The sequence below is a fragment of the Balaenoptera ricei genome, chromosome 7 (genome assembly GCF_028023285.1).
Source record: "Balaenoptera ricei isolate mBalRic1 chromosome 7, mBalRic1.hap2, whole genome shotgun sequence".
Taxonomy (NCBI): Eukaryota; Metazoa; Chordata; class Mammalia; order Artiodactyla; family Balaenopteridae; genus Balaenoptera; species Balaenoptera ricei.
Genome location: NC_082645.1, coordinates 35211330 through 35228465, shown reverse-complemented (window position 1 = coordinate 35228465; position 17136 = coordinate 35211330). Strand labels below are relative to the sequence as shown.

General features: G+C 39.2%; 1 protein-coding gene across 13 annotated transcripts in view; it reads left to right on the top strand.

Moving 5' to 3' along the window:
- Positions 1 to 8023: 8023 nt before the first annotated feature.
- The window catches only part of GTDC1 (glycosyltransferase like domain containing 1), a 453605-nt gene continuing 444492 nt past the window's right edge, over positions 8024 to 17136 (top strand). For all 13 annotated transcript variants that reach the window (XR_009504185.1, XR_009504184.1, XM_059927776.1 and 10 more), the window contains exon 1: positions 8024 to 8106. The gene's annotated coding sequence lies outside the window, so the exon portion shown is untranslated. The remainder of the gene's footprint in view (positions 8107 to 17136) is intronic.

The window sequence follows — 17136 nt, the reverse complement described above, 5'->3', positions numbered from 1 at the left end:
AAGATGGACTGTTAATGATGTATGACCAGGTTGGAGAAAAAGAGGATCTAGAAATGACAAGGACAAAGATATTTTTACTAGATACAGGTGGACTAAAGATTTCACTAATTCATTAATTTAAGGGAGGATTGGAAAGCAGCACCAGAACTGAACTACATAAAAAACTTTTTTTCTACCGTGTAACATACTGTTTGTGATCTTTGTATATCCATTTGTTCTTAAATTATTTATTTAGTAAATTGTGCACTGTTCATTTTATTATTCTTTTGCCGCCATTTTATGGTCCAAAATTTAAAAACTGTTTCTGCAGTTGTGAAAGAGAGATAGCTGAATCCAGTTGTGTTCTTCAGCATAGGCTACACAATGATAGCACGGTTAACAATATTGGACCACTCAGCTCTTTAACTGTTAAAGGTTTACTTCTAGATCATAAGAAATCTCTTGAGGGTCTAGTTCTCACCAGACCAGCTCCCAAGGATCCAGGGGTGCTTCCTTCTTATAGCTACACCAACTGGAGTATGGGGTTTCTAGGGTCATGGGAAGAAAAAGTGCTCTTAAAAACTTTGACTAGAAGTGACAAATTTCATTTCTTTTCAAGCCCATTGGTCAGTACTAGTTACGTGGCCCCAACCTAACTACACAAAAGAGTGGAATATGTAAGAGAGCCACAGAATGGTTCATGAGCACCATTGTCTCTGCCATATCTGATTACTACAAGTAAAATTTGTGCTAAGAATGTCTAGACAGAGTAAGTAATACTTCTCCTAGAAGTTTTTCTCAAACATTAATAAATATAAAATCATGGGGTGCTTGTTGAAAGGGCAGATTCCCAGGCCCATGTGTCAAGTTTGGTTTAGTAGGGTTAAGGTAGAACTAGTGCCCTAATCAGGCTTATTCTACAAAGGTATGCGTGCTGCATGGGGTACATGGAAAGATTCTGCATTGAGGTGTGATGTAAAAAATCTCTTTAGGGAACTAGAATGTAAATGAAATGAAACTAAAATTCAAAAATAAGTCATATGGGACAGTCAGTGTCTTTTTGAGTCACCCCTTCTATACCACAGGGGAGTCCATTCTACCCTATGGTCCGAGGAAGTTGGACAAATATCCCACCAACCTCTTGTCTGTGAAGAATCATGTTAGATCAGGACCTTTGTTCAGACTCCTTACAGAAATCTCAGGTTTTCTTCTTTTGCCAATTGTTCTTGTACTTGACTTGGAGAAAATGTGTTAAAGGAAAACATGTTTGCTTCTCCTCCAAGCTCTAAAATAGGGTCTTTCCATTCTTTCTTTTCTTCTCAGATTGCTACTGAGGCTTCATGCTCATCAGTTTTTATTCTTTGGAGAGAAAACTAGAAGAAAAAAATTAGGTGATAATATGGGTAATTTTAAGTGTAGGCATGTACGAAAACTTCTTGAAAATCAGGTTGCGGTATGCATTCTTATTTTAGATTTGCCCCTGTTAACATCTTCTCAATAAGCAGGTGCATAAACTTCCCCAATCTGTCACTGTTGTTTATTTAGCCTGTATGCTTCAAAATCTACTGATGGATGATACCCAACCAGCTTGAAGCTTGACTTTCAGAAACCAGAGCCTTGAAGTTTTGAGACTTTCTTAAAGTGTAGTCCAACGAGTTTTTTAGAATAGGAGCACATCTCTCAAAGATACTGTATCACATTTGTATGTTAATTTTAGTTCAACAAATAGGAAAAATGATTATGAGTAATAGCTCTCTGCTTTCAGATAATTCTTTTCATGTTCAAAGTGCTTGACAAACATTAATTAAATCACTGGCAGTCAAATTAGATAAATATGTTCTCTGTATGTGCATAACTATACCTTCCATGCACACAGTCTTCTAAATCACATCACTGCAGATCAAATATTTTTTTGCCATCTGAACTTGATTGGCTGACACTGATTCCGAGCAACAGATAATTACTGGAAGGGCTAATCATGAGGAGAGATTATGTAAGCTTTCTTTGTTTTTAAACAGAAACATGAATTTATCCTTGATAAAAGGTACAGGATGAACCACAGCATAAAACGTTTCTGTCTCCAGGCCAGAAGGTAACAATGATAAAGCAAATTCCCTTGCATTATAGTGTTGGAATAGCTAAGCCCTAATTTAAAGAGATTATTTCATCCACAGAGAGTACATTTTATGCTTCCTGTGCTACTGATGTTTTTGGCCTTTTTAGCACCAAAAATGAGAAGGCTTTGCAGGCTAAATATGGTGTTGATTTCAGCAATATGGTAAATAATTGTTCATTAATACTAGGAATCCTTGGTCACTACTGACTTGAGAAGCATTTGGGCCAGCAAATTAAACATAATATATTTCATGATGATTTTTAGAAAAACTTAGTTATTTTTCCTTCACTGAATTTAATGAAGCTTTCCAGACCATCCCAAGAAATTAACTGCTCCCAATAGACCCCCAAAACAAGTATATTCCAAATAAAAAAGTGTGCTAATAGCATTCCATCCTTCAATAACACCTAACAAATTAACACACTCTACCTATCTACATCAGACAATTGAGAGAAGGCTTGTACGTGCATGTGTAGACAAAACTTAGCCAGAGTCAGGCTTGGTTTCCTCAGATGCTAAAGCTGCAGAGCTACAAATGGAGGGGGCTTGACTTTCTCCTTCCACTCCATCTGCCAAAAACTAGTCTAGTCTGTTTCCAGGGAAGAAAGGTACTTGCTAATTGTCTCACAAGTTGCTGAACAAAAGAACATCTAGTTCAACCAAATTGTCTTTTGGAAAGACTTTGCAAAACTATCTGTTGGAGTCATGGTAGCTGTTCATGTGGATCTCACAGAATGGTATTTGTTTCTCTTTTATAGAAGAGCTAACTTGTATTCCTCTAAACCTGAAATATGAGAGGTTCCTCTTCCTTACTAATGAAAACCTGGAGTTCAGTGAGGTTATGTGATGTGTTCAAGGTAATATCCACAGCCCACATGGTTTGGATCTGACAGTTGACAGCAATGGAATCATAATCGACATGGTACTACGTCTGCCTTAGTGTTTCTACTATTAGACTCTTATCATATCCCAGGAGTAAGAGTGAACTTAAAAAAAAATTCAATTTATTAAACTAAAAACAAAAACAAAAACAATTCTCCCTTTTCTCCCACCCTCAATCCCCATCTTTGGCAACCACCAATCTGTTCTCTGTATCTATTAGCTTGTTTAAATACATATATTTCTTTGGATAAATACCCAAAAGTGGTATTGCTGGATCATATAATACTTCTAATTTTAGTTTTTTGAGGAACCTCCATACTGTTTTCCATGGTGGCTGCACCAGTTTACATTCCCACCAACAGTGCACAAGCATTCCCTTTTCTCTACATCCTCACCAACACTTGTTATTTCTAGTCTTTTTGATAATAGCCATTCTGACAGGTGTGAAATGATGGCTCATTGTAGTTTTGATTTGCATTTCTCTGATGGTTAATGATGTATAGCATCTTTTCATGTACCTGTTGGCCATCTGTGTGTCTTCTTTGGAAAACTGTCTATTCAAACCTTCTGCCCATTTTTTAATCAAATTATTTTTTGCTACTGAGTTGTATGAGAAAATATTCACAAAAGTTTCTTCCATTCAGTAGGTTGCCTTTTTGTTCTGTTGATGATTTCCTTTGCTGTGCAGAAGCTCTTTAGTTTGATGTAGTTCCACTTGCTTAGTTTTGCTTCTGTTGCATTTGCTTTTGGTGTCAAATTCATAAAATCATTGCCAAGACCTATGTCAAGAAAATTACTGCATATGTTTTTTCTGAGGAGTTTCATGGTTTCAGGTCTTAGATTCAAGTCTTTAATCCATTTGAGTTAATTTTTATATATGGTACAAGATAATGGTCCAGTTTTCCTAACACAATTTATTGAAGAGACTGTCCTTTCCCCGTTGTATATTCTTGGCTCCTTTGTCATAAATTAACTGACCATACATGCATGGGTTTATTTCTGGGTTCCCTCTTCTCTTCCACTGATCTATGTGTCTGTTTTTATGCCAATACCACACAGTTTTAATTACTATAGCTTTGTAATACAGTTTGAAATCAGGGACTAATGATGCCTCCAGCTTTGTTCTTATTTCTCAAGATTACTTTGCCTATCCAAGGTCTTTTATATTGCATACAAATTTTAGGACTGTTTGTTTTATTTCTGTGAAAAATGCCATTGGTGTTTTAAGTGAACTCTAATTACATTTAGAGCAGGGAGTCATTGGTGTGATTGATTTTGGGCCCAGATATGTCTCTGTTGCATAAGTTTGTTCTCCCTTCAGTATAGAGACAAAAAATTAGACCTGACTGGGAATGTTTAAATGGGTTTAAAATTTTAATAATTCCCAAATGTAAATGGTCTTAAAAGGTAAATAAAATGAGCAAATGCTTTGTACATTTTGAGTTATACTGATTCTTACAGTCAAAGTTTACTGTCTCAATTTCCTCACTTCTCACCCCCCCATCCTATGGGAACTCTTCCCTTGGAGGTTACACATGACATTTTTCTTGTTAATTATACTAGCTCAGCTCTTACTTAATGCCTATCCTCCTTGACCTTTTTGCTGCATTTGACACTGTGGACTCTCCCCACCCAACACCACCTACCACACCTCATAAATACCCATTACTTGATCTCCTTGACATTTTTGTCTTCCCTGCTGACCTTGCCACCAACCTCACATCACCTCCTGCTCAGATTATCACACAGGCTTCCATCTGGTCTTACAGGTTCTAATCTCCCCTCCTCTAATCCAGAATGCCACAGCCACTAATCTTCCAAATATCTGTACTTTAACCTGACCTCAAAATCCCTTCTTACCTACAAGAACTTGCTTACCTTTCCTGTTTCATCTCCCTCACTTTCCTCCTGGCTCTTTATACTCCAGAAACACTTGGTCTTTTTTAGTCTCAAGGACACTAAGCTTGACTCCTCCTTAGGGCTCTGCAATAGCTAACTCTGCCTGAACTGCCCTTCCCCAGACCATGCCAGGACTGGTTGTTTCTTTCATTCAAGCCATTGTTTAAATGTTCCTCAGAAACATCTTACCTACTTTCCATACACTTATTTTGATGTCTCACATTTTATTTTCTTTGGAACGATTATTACTGTTTGATAATTGTGTATTTATTTGTTCCTCTCTGTCTCTCCTAAATGGAATGGAAGCTCCATGAGAGCAGGAACTTTTTATTTTACTGCTTTACCTCCAGAACTTAGAACATGCTTAAAGGTTAATGAAAATTTGTTAAATTATGAACAGTATCCATCATATCATTTCCAATTCATTCAACTCTGTTTCCCACTATTTCTATACAAGCACACTTTACAGTCCACCCAGGTTGTTCTCACCATCCATGGAATGTATTCTCTGTTGTGTCAAGTGTGTTGACATTTTATCTCCAACCAGATTATAAGCTTATGAAAGGCAGAGGCCCTTTTTATACTTTTCCAGCCCTCCAGGCCTAGCAGAGTGCCGAACAGCATTTGGTATGTATTTAACACTTATTGATTTATTTCCAGCTGTAACATTATATGCTGCACAACCGAGCACTTTTACATCAGTGGGGCTGAAACGGAAGTAAAAATAGGTCGACCATAAAACACCAGCAAAGAGCCCATGACAGGGTAAGAGATTTTTTCTTAACTTCTAATTTGATTTGAGCAGCAAACTAAAGTTTTCTGGAATGAGGATGTGATGAATAGGAAGGTATACCTTGGGAAGTTTTGTGCTTCCTTCTCTAGCAATTGAGAGTCTGTACCATTGAGGGCCGATCATCTTCCAACTCTAAGGTGCTAAGGTCTATGTATACTGTTGTTGACTTGCCACAAACTTAAAGTCATCTTGGACTGCTTACTGATCTTTGATTCCTTATATATAACCACTAAACGCAAGTCATTTCCTTAGTGGCATTTATGTCTACCATTTCTTTTAAAATCCCACTTGCTACTTCAGAACCTGACAAGGTTATGGTCTCCTGTCTCATTTTCACCACCCCCTCTGCCAAATTCAAAATGATCTTCCATTAGATCAAATCTAAATTTGTCAGGCTCAAATTCAGGTCTTCTACCCTATCATTTCAGCTTTGTTTTCTATTGTTTCTAAGTGAACCTTCTGTTTTAAGTCATCTGATCTCATACCTTTTCCCCATTGTTAGCTTGCTCATTTTTTTCCCCAATGCCTTTGTTCAAGCAATTTCCTTTACCTTTTCTCTATAAACAAATCCAAATTCTACATTTCCTTTGTTGTCCTTTAAGAAGGCTTCCCTTGGGACTTCCCTGGTGGTGCAATGGTTAAGAATCCGCCTGCCATGGTTAAGAATCCGCCTGCCAATGCAGGAGACATGGGTTCGAGCCCTGGTCCAGGAAGATCCCACATGCTGTGGAGCAACAAAGCCCGTGCTCCACGAATACCGAAGCCTGTGCACCTAGAGCCCGTGCTCCGCATCAAGAGAAGCCACCACAATGAGCAGCCCGCGCACCGCAACAAAGAGTAGCCCCGGCTCACTGAAGCTAGAGAAAGCCTGCGCAGCAACGAAGACCCAATACAGCCAAAAATAAATAAATAGATAAAATTTAAAAAAAAAAAGCTTCCCTTAATCTACATGGTTAATTTCCAATTTAAAATATGGATTTTATAATTGAATCCTTTTTTACTAATGGTGAATTGATCATTTTATAGTCTTCATAGAGCCCGGATTTTGTTTAGAATGGAAGATAGTTTTAATTCTTCAATCTAAGGATAATATGTTTACTCACATAATTTAAAGCAACTTGTGGATGTAACTTTAAAGGCCTAATCAGTTTCCCTTATTTTGGTATGTCTCTCAACTCATTTCCACATCACAACCTAACTCTTCCAAGTTGCAGTTTTAAAAATGAAGTTTACCAGACTTCTAGTTACATTTGCATGTTTTGCCTTCTTCTGACTCATTTAACCCACAAGCTCCTTCCAAATACAAAATCCTTTGATTCGGAATCACAGAAACTTAAATGTCGAAGAAACAAATTCCTCCTTTTACAGGTAAGAAAACGAGAGACCTAAAAGATCCTGGTGCTCTTTCTACAGACTATGAATTTTATAAATAAAAGAACTGAAGTGAGATTAGGTTGCAGGGAAAAAACAGGCAAAATTTGTGCACTGTAAGACCCAATAGAAATTGTGTCAATTGACATTTTATCTCAGAGAAAGTATGGATGGGAACGATGAAAGTCAAAGATTGTCACCACTGCTATCGCTCTGCTTTGTGATTTTTAACTACTTGAGTGACTCTCTTGAGGCGAGTGGAGCTGCGCACATACCATTAACTCCCAAACTGCATATGAAGTATTTGGAGTAGTGAGAACAGAAAGGACGCTCAAAATGTAGGTAAAGGAAGGAACGAGCCTGTCCAGAGGGTTCTGAGGGGACCTGGGGGAGGGAAATTAGGACGCGTTGGCCAAGCAGGTGCCTAGGAGGTGCGAGCCGCACAGCAGGTAGCAGTGGCAGGGAAGAAGCCGGGTACGTGGCTCCAGCAGGCCAGGGAGGGGAACGGAGACCGGGGAGAGAAAGGACAGGCGGGAAAACTGCAGGGGGAAACCGAGGCTGACCTAGTGAGCAGCGAAGATCTAGAAGGAAGGAGAAGGCACCAATGCAAGCTTACAACCAGACTAGGGATTAGGGAAAAGAGTATAAACAAGCTTAAGGGAAAGACGCGGGTGCTGACCAGAGATGGGGAAGGGCGCGCGGGGAGGTGGGAGGAGAAGTGAGGCCCTAGGGCAGTGGGCAGGTGAGGAGAGGCTCGGGGGTCGAGAGCCGAGGTGTCGCTGCTGGCGAAGGCGGGAGCGTCTGCTGAGTCAGGGACCCGCAACAACCTGGCCGCGCAGGGGGCGGAGTGGTGAGCGCGTGGGCGGGCCGGGAGGCGGGGCCTGCGCCTGACGTGTCCCGAGGCCGCTGCGGCCGCGGGCCGGGCGGGGCGGCGGCGGCGGCGGCGGCGGCGGCGGCGGCGGCGGCGGCGGCCGCGGGGGAGGGGCACGGCGTCAGCGCGTCGCCGGCTGGGCCGCGCTGGTGGCCAGGAGGGAGAGACTAGGAGGAGGAGGAGGAGGAGGAGGAGGTGAGTAGGCTCCGGGCTGGGGAGCCGCGCGGGCCGGCGGGGAGGCGGGGAGCGCGGCCCCTCCCCTCCTTGGCGCCCGCCTCGCGGGGCCGCGCGGCTTGGAGTTCCCAGAGGGGCTGCGGCGGCGGCGGCGCGGGGAGCCGGGGGGCGGAGCTGAGGGCCGCGCGGGCGGCGCGCTTCCCGGGCGCACGCGCTGCGCTCGCGGGGCCGCCGTCCGCCCCGCGCCCTGAGCCGGGCACCCCGGCTGCTGTGTCTCAGTCTTGCTGCGCGCTGGCCATTTTCTGACTTCCTTTTCTTGGGTTCTGCGCGCCTTGCGGGCCGGCTTCCCGCAGCCAGCGCGCCGCAGCCGCCTCGTCGCGCGGCCGGTGAGGGTGGCTGGGGGCGCGTCGCCTTCTCGCGGGGAGGAGGGGGGCCGGGCTCCCGGCCTTGGCCCGAGGAGCGGAGGGGCCTCCTTGCCGACCACGAGACTGCCGGGCCAGTGGTCCCTCGCGACGCGCGCCGCCAGGTCTTCCTGAAGGACCCTTTGCGCCTGGCCCCATTATCGCCCTAACTCTCCTGACCTCAGCAGCCCCTTAGTCAGCGGAGGCTAAAGACCTCACTCACTTTGCGCTCTCCCCGCCCCCTTCCCTCCTCTGACGATCCTGCATATACTTATTTTAATCAGGACCCAGGCAGTCTGTTTGGGGAGGCAACGTTCTCTGAATTTGTCCTGTAAATCCAGCCGTGTACCCAACAGCGAGGTTGAAATACTACGTTAATTTAACCTTTAGTCTCGAGGGAGTTTTTTTTTTGGTCTCCCCTCTCTGGCAAAGGCAACTTTTAGAGTCTTCTGAGAACTGTACTGCATTACATTGTCTTTGAGATAATTCTTAAGTTAGCGCCTGGAGGCAGTGTGATGGGAGGTTCAAAGAGAAGGCTTTACACTTTTTCCTCCACCTGTATCACAGTTTGAAATGGAAAACGTGCGTTGACGGTGATTTTCCACACGAGGTGGGTTGCAGAATGCAGCCCCCGTGAGCCGTGGCTCTCCTTGGTTATTGGGTGCTACCCCTGAAGTTGATTTTAAAGCTCAACAGAATGGTCAGGTAAAGGAGCTGCTGAAAAGAAATCCAGTATAATTCAATAGAGCCATTTTATTGGATTCTGTTAACCTGTTTAACCTGAAGCTAGAGCATGGCAGGAGTTTCATGTAGGAACCCACATACCAAGTGTAATATTGAATTTTAATTAGTGCATTCCAGGTTTGATGTGGAATAGAGTCACAGCTCACTGCCTTTCATTATATATTATATATTTCATTATATATTTTCCTTAGGATCTTGTATTTAAGAAACAGTTTTAGTATTGAGGGTGGGAGGAGTACCCTTTGAGTCATGAAACTTTCTTTGACGAACTTGAAAACTGGGTAGGTAAAATGTGAACCGTGATACTGAGGTAAGGTAGGAAACTGAATTTTATAGCATTACCAATTTGAGAAGTTAAGGCTTTTTTACTCCTGTTTTGAAACCGTGGTGACGTCTTAATCTGACAGACTGCAGAAGTACAGAATTTTCTGTTTGTGAGGAACTTAAGCACTTAATTGTTAATTATTATTAATAATTAATTTATTGCAACCCTATTATTTTGCAGAGTGAAAATAATCCAAGTTTCCCGAAGAGATTTAACATGAACTGAATAAACTAGTTGACTTAACCGAACACTTAGGTAGATAATTCATACCTCCCCAATGGATATTTTTGTACCAAAATTTGTTTTGATTTTGATGTCTTAAAAAAAAAAAAGCCAAGTAATTACTAACTTTGAATTTTTTCCCGGTGTTTTAAGTATATGCCTTAGTTTGTGATTTGGAGTCACTAGATCAAATGACACAAATTATATTTAGGCAATCTTTACATTTTATCAGTTGAAACAGTACTTTCCAGTTTGTTTGAATTTAGTAACGATTTTCATTTCGAGAATGTTTATTCATATTCTTGATTCAGATAGTCTGTGTGAATTCCAGGAGACTGGCATTGCAAGAGTCCTAGGGTTATGGTGTATGTAACCTTGATATTAATTAGGAAGAAAGGTCCTATACACATGTAGTCATCGAATTCCAGCATCCTCAGCATCCCTTTTGTTAGTGGTCCTCAATGCAGAAGTCCCCAGGTCCTTGCTGGGGTAGGGTGAATTCTTTGCATCTCCCACTCCAGTGTTTACTGCAGGTGTTTAGTAGATACTTTTTGGCTTGTGTGCATTTTCCCTGGTGTGGCTTCATGTGAGGTGGGCTGTGTTTTATTCATCTTTGTATGCTTCATGTCAAGCGAAGTGTACTTTGTAATGCCTGTGGTTTTGTTGGGCTTAATCGAATTTAAGAAGGTAGCAGAGTGCTTGGAAGTCATGAATCATGATATTATAAACTTGAAATACCTCATTTCCGTTTTTGTGTTGAATAGATACTCTGTTAGGCTGAATTCCAATATTGAAAGAGGTAGCAGGTATCTAATATTTTAGATAAATTGAGGCAAGAGTTTAACATTGAGAATTTTGTTCTTTAACATGCATTACCCACTGTGAAATTGGGAAAGGACACCATTATTTAAATTTTTTGATAGGACACCTCAGTTGAGCTAAAATAATACAAATTTTCCACGGGAGCGAAGTTTGAGAACGTGAATTGAATGACCCTAATTGTTACTGTACGCCACATTTTAAGGCCTTGGTTTCACTTTATAAAGATATATTTTTCAGTGCATAGACTTCTGGAAGCAACATGACTTTTGGAGTTCAGACTCCTGTGGTAAGCTGTCCTGAAATGATATTTTAAACAGTTTTGGCTGATGCCTTGTGCTTTATGGTGGTGATACTGAAACAAACAAACAAACAAACCCCAAACCAAACAAACCTTACTGTATTTTCTTTTTCCCTTAGGCTTATATTCTCTTTCTTTAATAGATTATTATAGTGTGCTTTGTTTATTAAAAAAAATTACTGAGGAGCTTTTTCAAGCGTTTCTTTTGGAAAGTACCACCACTCCGCCCTTTGAATAGCCTTGGCAAGTAATGTTTGGGCAAATGCAGGGCTGTTTCCGTAGTGTGATTCCTATTTGAGTATGTTGAGTTATATGAATAATAGTTTTCATAGGGACATCATCTTCGGACTACATGCATTTTTTTTTTTTCCCCTCCTGACACTATTACTGAAAACAATTGTACAGTAGAGTATGATAGTGCTTAATTTGTAGGGAGCAAATAATTTCATATCTATCATTGCTGGTTCCTGTGTCAGTCCCAGGCTACCTGGCCCACCCACTCCCTGTTCTGTCTTTTCCACCCACTTCTTGAATTGATTTTTAAGACTGAAAATACCTTAAGATCCCCAGCCTCTTCAGGAGGTGGGATCTGGAATTACTCTGGTGCCCTCAGCATCCATTGCTCACAGAGGTATGGTGTCTTATTATATCCTTGGCATGTACTCACTTTGACTGAGTTTCAAAACGAGATTCTCATTTTGAAAAATGCTTTCACTCATCAGGAGTCTTGAAATACATGGCATAAACATTTTAGGGAAGTATGTGTGAAGCATCTAGAATATATTAATATAGATTTAGATGGAATTAGGTTATAGAATCAGACAATTGATAAGAATTAGTGAGAATGTCTAGTCATTTTCTCCACTTGAAGGTCACACTTAAGTCATTTAAACTCAAGATTACAGTTTTTTTGAGTATTTATTTTTAAAAGTAAAGCAGTTCTGCAGTATTTCCTTAGCATAAAATAATCCATAGAGTTGATATATTTCTTTTATTATTCCTTTTTGTATTCCAGATCCCTTGTGGACCTGGAACCTTGTCTTGAGCCTGCTCAAGAACTCTCCCTCTCCTCGCCATCCTCCCTCCCCTCAGGGAACTTGGACCTGGTCTTGTCCATGGTGGACGGTGGGGTCCTAGTTCAACTGGGGCAGAACTAGCAGAGTCAAGATACTTTGATACTGCTTCTCAGACTCACACTCACTGGATTGACTTCTCAGATACTGAGGACAGGACAGCTGAGAGCTGGGCTCTTTGGGTGTTATAATTTCAGCTTTTTTTGAGGGTCAACTTTCATTTGCATCTGACGCTAGGACACCCTGGTCATCCAGTCATTACGTAGATCCCCTTCCTGACTACCCTGCTCTTGGTTCTCTGCCTTCATCGCTGAGTTACTTACTGGGTGATTTTTATCCAATTTCAGTGGTAACTAATTATTTTCAGGTGTTTGATTTTCTACCCAGGTTTTCTCTCAGTTTTGAGCTTTCATTTGACCAAGTATCTGTTATACTTTCCCATAGCACATTTGTTCATTATCTGTCTTTCTTTCTAGATTGTGTGTACCCCAAGTGTTGGGACCGAATTTGTGCTGTTCCTGTCGGTGTCAGCACTTAGTACAGTACCTGGCACATAACAGGTGATAAATAAATACTGATTGGATATAATCAATAGTATGTTATCAGTATGGGAAACCAATTTTCATATAGAAATTGAGAATTCATACAAGAAGTTCAGACATTTCATTGCCATCATAAGTACTAGGGGGTCTGTATATTTTAAATTATAAGCATATCCACATACAAAATAGCATCATTAATCATCTGGCAGAGAGTTTATTTAAGAAGAAAAAGTATATAATTTTCACCATGTATTGTTAGGTGTTGCACATTTCTGTTTTTCTGGAGTTTGATTAAATGTATATTATTTGATATTTCTTACAAATAGAAGTTTTATGGCACTATAAAGAAGTGAATTTAATGGCCCTATTTTTGTGCATTAGTAATTATATACTAAAGAGTAAATTTTCATTAAAAGGCCCTTAAATGCCTGCTCATAAAAAAGAGAGAGCTCTTTGATTTTGTTCTCCATACAATCCCAGTTATTGTATTGAGGAAAGTTATCAAACTCTTTAGTAGTCTAAACCTTTAATTTGGTTTCAGAACAGTAGTCATGTATTGAATACCCAAATTACCATGTCTTTAACAAGTAATGCAGACACCTATTAAAAAAGTAATGACCATAACTTTTCGTGTAGAATTTCTTGTGCTAATTTTTTAAAGAGGACTGTTGAACTACATTCCCCATGAAGGCCAAAATCTCATACTTTTAAGGATAGTGGAGTATACATTTATGTATAGAGAGGAGGGGGAGGTAATTTTTGTAGTGGCATTTTGAAGTGGATAGTTTACTAATTATGTTGAGGTAAACACTTTACAGTTCTAAGAGGAAAACTTCAATTATCTGAATGAAATGAGGTACATGAAATTAGTTCAGATAAGTGGGGGAATCCTTAGTGTAAATGATGCATGTCAAGGGACATGACCTCAATCTTGATTTTTTTTTTTTTCTATATATCTGTCAGCTGGTTTTACATTACTAGATTCTGATTCTTTTTGGTCATGCTGGGAATCATTGATGGAGGAGGTAAAGTTTGCTCTATAATTTTTTTTTCCTTTGCCACAGAGGGAATCCAGAATATCGTATTCTGTGACAAGTATAATTGCTCATCTCTCGCCTGTACTGCCTGCCCTTTTAGGAGGTACACCACAGCCTCCCATTTTGTCACCTTCCTGTCAAACGTCAAGTGTGTTTGGGGACTCCTTGAGAATACACTTGATTTGAAATTAAAGCCACACTCCTCTGTCCAGTCTCAAGATGTTTTCCTGCAAGTTGTTGCAACAAGTTGTGAAGGTGAATTGAGCTGGATAAACCTTGATTCTTTTCCTGTCCCCCTTGGGCTTTAATATTTAAGCAGCAGTTTGCACTGTAAGCCCTTGAAATAGAAAGAAACATTGGGGCATAACCCCTGGCCTTTGCAAATCCTAACTTGAAATGAAAATTTTTGTGATTGATTCAGGTGTTTTAGGAAAATGATTTCTGCTGCCATTTACTAAGGTTTGCAGCATTCCTGGGCTCCTGGCGTCTGAAAGTTATTGTGCAATCTGTAGGTAGTCTGTGTAGCTGTGGTGACATTTTCCTCTAGGCTTTGGTTTTTTTTTTTTGGTATGTTTTGTTTAAACAGAGGTAAACTCATCTTAGCAGCAGAGGTGTGTGCTATCTGACACCTCTAAGTGAATTTTACTTCTTTCTTTAGCATTACCTATAGATGCTTTACTTAAACCACCTCAGAACATGGCTTTTTATTTTCAGCATCACCAGCTTCCTTTTCACCTCTTGGTCTTTGAGATACAAGACGATTCATATCATGATTGCCTTGGGTAGAGTGGATATGATATCAGCAAGCTCTGTATACAGACCTTGTGAGCAATTTCTAGTTCACTGCCTGAGACCTTCTTAAATACATGCAGGCAATGTGATTGAAGAGCTTAGGCTTCAGGGTCAGTCCAAACTGATTTTGACTCTGTACCATTGATGAACAGCATGTCTTTGGGGGAAGTTAGTTACTTCTCTGGGTTTCAGTTTCCTCATCTGTAATATAGGAAGAATATCAGCTTAGTTTATTGAGCTTTTTTTAAAGAGTAATCTTAGCTGTATGGATTTGTTGTCATGTGCAGATAAGTGTTTAATAATGTGAATTAATGAACTATTTATCTGCATCATACACGATTTTAAAAAGTAGGTTTAGTTCCATTTGATAACAGAGATAGTCAAATAAGCAAGAATTATTCCAAATAGAGGTCTTGCACAGTTGACTTTGTTTTTCTTTTATTTCTATAACTGCTTTGCTATTATATATGTTTTATTTATTTATTTATTTATTTATTTTTATGTCTTTATTTTTTTTAATTTTTATTTTTTATTGGGGTAGAGTTGTTTTACAATGTTGAGTTAGTTTCTACTGTACAGAAAAGTGAAGTAGAGTTCCCTGTGCTATACAGCAGGTTCTTATTAGTTATCTATTTTATACATATTAGTGTATATACGTCAATCCCAATCTCCCAATTCATAACCCACCCGCACCTGGCCTTCCCCCCCTTGGTGTCCATACGTTTGTTCTCTACATCTGTGTCTCTATTTCTGCCTTGCAAACCGGTTTATCTATACCATTTTTCTAGATTCCACATATATGCGCTAATATACGATATTTGTTTTTCTCTTTCTCTTTTAAAACTACGTAAGACTTTTGCAACCATCAGTCTATTTATATACAAAGGATATACCGATATGTGATATACCACATAGCTAAGCAGAATGTGGAGTGTACTTGCTGGAGTAAGACAGACTTGGATTTGAATATAGATGATCTAACATTTGGGTAACCTTGGGCAGGGTTCTTTACTTTTTTGATTAAAAGTTTTCATCTGTAAAATGTGTATTAAAGTTTAAAGAGTTAAATAGGGAAAAAAAGATAATAAAAAGGTTGTTAAGACTTAAGAGATGAGGTACGCCAAATATTGAGTAAAGCTGGAATCCATAAATACTGATAATTGTTATTATGACTTTGGAAAAGTGGCTTTACTTCTCTGGACCTCAAGCTTCCTCATCTGTAACATGAATATGTGAGAGAATTAATAGAGTTATTATGAGTATTAAATGAGATAATACATGTAAGAACTCATTGAATGTTAATTGCTACTGTTATTTATATTATTATTCATTCAGTTTCAGAACAGATTGGACCAATTTTGAGTCAAAATGAAAGAATTCATACAGATATTTAATATATTTTTTATGTTGGGGGATATTTACTATGGATTTGGGTATGGCAGGTTATCATTCATTAGCTTTCAATGTTTCTTTAAGACAGCAGTAGTTCTCAAGTTGTGGTATACAGGCCTTTTGGGGTCACTGAGACCCTTTCAGGGGGTCCATTAGGTTAAAACTATTTTTATAGTAATACTAACTGTTTGCCTTTTCCAGTGTTTTTACATTTGCCCTGCTGATACTAAAGGAATAGTGGGTAAAACTGTGGTTATCTTAGTAGATATTAAATGGCAGTGGCACCAGGGTGTACTAGTAATCATTGTATTGTTCACTACCATGCATTCACTGTAAAAAAAAAAAAAAACCTCAAAAAGCCAGTTTTACTTGAGTGTCCTTAATGAAGCAGTAAAAATTATTAGTTTTATTAAATCTTGACCCTTGAATGCATTGTTTTAATATTCTATGTGATGAGATAGGAAATATGCAGAAGGCACTTCTGCTACATATCCAGAGTACATTGTTTGTCTCAAGGAAAACCCTTATGTGTTCTTTTGAGTTGTGAGCTGAGCTAGCCGTATTTTGCATGAAACATCATTTTTACTTGAAAGAATGAGTACCAGACAAACTAGGATTATTTAGACTTAGGTATTTGGCAGTCATTTTCTTGAAAATGAACACAGTGAGACTTGTCACTTCATGGCAAAACAATAGACAATATTTGTTGCTGATGATAAAATTTGAGCTTTCTAGTGAAAATTAAAATTTTGGAAAACTTAAGTCAACTGCTGTGCTCTTGTCAGCTTCCCAGTACTTAAAGAGTTTTTTGATGGGATGGGTGGTGATATTATGAATGTGAGTTTTTGCTATGGTATTAATTAATTATGTCAAGATTTTCCATATTTATATAACTCAATGAACCAATATTTTCAAAGTGATCAGTGTTACAAAATTATGGTAAAATATCCTTATAAAAAGCAAGTAACAGAATACAAAAAGCTTATGTGATATTAGATTTCATATTACAGCTAACCCATAAACTCCTACTTGTCAAGTTTTGGTGTGGTATCAAAGAAGAACATCCACAGTTATCTGAAAATGATATTAACATATACTTTCTTTTTTCTCACTGCATATTTGTGTGGGGCTATTTTTTTTTCATGTAGTTCAATCAAAACAATGTATCACAACAGATTGAATGTAGAAGCAGATATGAGAATCCAGCTGTCATCTATTAAGTTAGACATGAAAGAAATTTGTAAAAGTTGTAAAACAGTATTATTTTTATCACTAAGCTTTTTTTTGTATAATAAAGTAATTTTTCATAAAATATATTCTCATACTAAATGTCATTAAACATTTAAAATGAATCAGAGGAAAGCAGAACATATTTTGTCACAAAACTGGAACTTAATCATTGT